General features: G+C 32.6%; 1 pseudogene; it reads right to left on the reverse strand.

The window, feature by feature from the left end:
* Window positions 1-752: 752 nt before the first annotated feature.
* Window positions 753-1,662, reverse strand: LOC143439550 (olfactory receptor 7G2-like; annotated as a pseudogene).
* Between the last annotated feature and the right edge of the window lie 703 nt (window positions 1,663-2,365).

Consider the following 2,365-nt stretch of genomic DNA (forward strand, 5'->3'; position numbering starts at 1 on the left):
GATGGAACTATAACACTTTGGAGAATTCTTTTAAATATTACCAGTTTCATAACTTTCTCAGACCCTTAAGTTTTGTTAGCTTCCTGAGTGTTAGGGATTTTATATTTTCAGTGTAATAGCTTTATAATGGGAGAACACTCAGAGTTTTGTCTCTGACATCATGCAAATATGGGATTATCTACAACTTCTAAAACTAGATAGCAACTGAGCAGAACATAAAGTATGAATTAGCTATCTTATATATGAACTAATGATTATTTATATCTAAAATTATAGTTGCACTATTTCTGAAGTACTTGTGCTAGACAAGGTTTATATTAGAATGAGGAGGTTTTTATTTATTTTTTAATTTTAGAACAAGTAGCATTCTTATAAAGGAAAAGTTCTTACTACAGAATATTTTATGACATTAATATAATATAGTATAATTATGTGGATTTTGCATTTAGAAGTAATGAAACCATGTAAAGAAGAAGCTAGCATGCCTCACAAAGACAAAAATTGTAAGGATTTAATAATTAGGTAATGAATTATAATATTTATTAATCTGAACCAAAGTAGAAGTTTTTCTGGGATACATTTTATCTGGCCCAAAATATGAAGTAAAACTGACCCAACATATTTTATCTACTTGAAGCTTTTCTTTCATAAAAGTTAGCTACACATTTCTGCCCTTTAGACAGGTCTTTATATTTTCCTTGAATTGGAAGTACGACCATTGATTTAATGCCTTAGTAAATTAGAACACAAAACTATGGAATATAAATGATCCCAGAGATGATCTGCCTCAAAGATCCCTTAATTTTTTTGATCCTCAAACTGTAGAAAAAAAGTATTTAGCATTTGAGTGACAGCAGTATACATCATGGATGCTATTACATTGCTAATGGAAGAGTTAGAAACTGAAGCATTCATGTACACACCTAAACCAGTCCCATAGAATAAAGATACCACTGAAAAATGAGACCCACAGGTGGAAAATGCTTTATGCCTTCCACCAACTGATGGTACCTTCAGAACAGAGGACACAATTTGAATGTAAGAGAAAATAATCCCAGAGAGTAGGATAATTGAAAATAGTTACAGAATAAATAAAAATAATATTGATAAATGTATCAGAGCAGGCAAGGTTGGTGATTTGACCAAGTTCACAGACAAAGTTGGGGACTTTCTGTCCTATGCAGAAGGACAGTTGCAATGCCAGAAAAGTATGGAGTATTGCATTTATAGTGCTGATAAGCAGGTAAAGTAGAAGGGGGTTCAAAATGATTGTATATCTTAGAGGTTGACAAATGGCCACATAGCAGTCATAAGCCATCACAGTGAAAAGACAGCTTTCAATACCACAGAATGTCAAGATAAAACATATCTGAGACAAGCAGCCTATGTAGATGATACTCCAGTCATATATTTGGATGTTCAACAGCAACTTTGGGACTATCAATGAACTTGTACAGATATCAGTGAAAGATAGATTCCAAAGAAAGAATTTGCATGGGGGTGTGAAGGCGGGAGTCCTTACTTACAGCCAGTATAATGAGTAGGTTTCCAATGATGGTGATAAAGTACATGGACAGGAACAAGTTGAAAAAGAGGGATTGCAGACCAGGAACATATGTTAATCCCATGAGAAAGAATACCTGTTTGGCTTGCAGGTTCCATGCATACACTTGAATATTGACAAAAAAGTTCAATTAAAATACTATAATATTTTATGATGAATAGCAACGTCACGTTAATATAGGACAGATACAAACAGAATTGCAATACTTTTACCTACTTTTAATAATGTCAAAGATCATGAGAAATAATGCTTCTTTAAATAAATACTCCCACTGAAGCTTGGAAAGAAGGCCCTGGGTAAAAAGCACTTACTCCTATTGCATAGGATTCAGGTTTGTTTCTCCATAATGTTGTCTGGAACTTCTGTGACCAGCTCCAGAACGTATGATTTCTTCTATCTTCCAAAAATATTATCTCACATGTGGCACTTGCACACTGACACAGGCACATGCTAAGAAATGAAAATTTAAAAAACCCAACTCATTGAGTTTTTTTCTCAAAGTTTTGAGAAACAGTGCATATAAAATGAAATTTTTCTTAGTTATACAATGAACTACAAAATACTTCAGGTTTTCCTTTATAACCTGTCTACAATTCTCCTGTTTATTTGTGTTCTAATATCTATGCAATCTATATTTGCAAACATCCAACAAGTTATGATAATAGGTGAAGCTCTATCTTTCACATAACACTTGAATTTTTCACTTCTAGGGAGAATAGTTATACTGTCATCTGTGTATTATTTCATAACAATAGTCTATTTTATAATATTAACATAAATAATTTTTCTGCATTGTCTTGA

This window comes from Arvicanthis niloticus, chromosome 27, assembly GCF_011762505.2.
Source record: "Arvicanthis niloticus isolate mArvNil1 chromosome 27, mArvNil1.pat.X, whole genome shotgun sequence".
Taxonomy (NCBI): Eukaryota; Metazoa; Chordata; class Mammalia; order Rodentia; family Muridae; genus Arvicanthis; species Arvicanthis niloticus.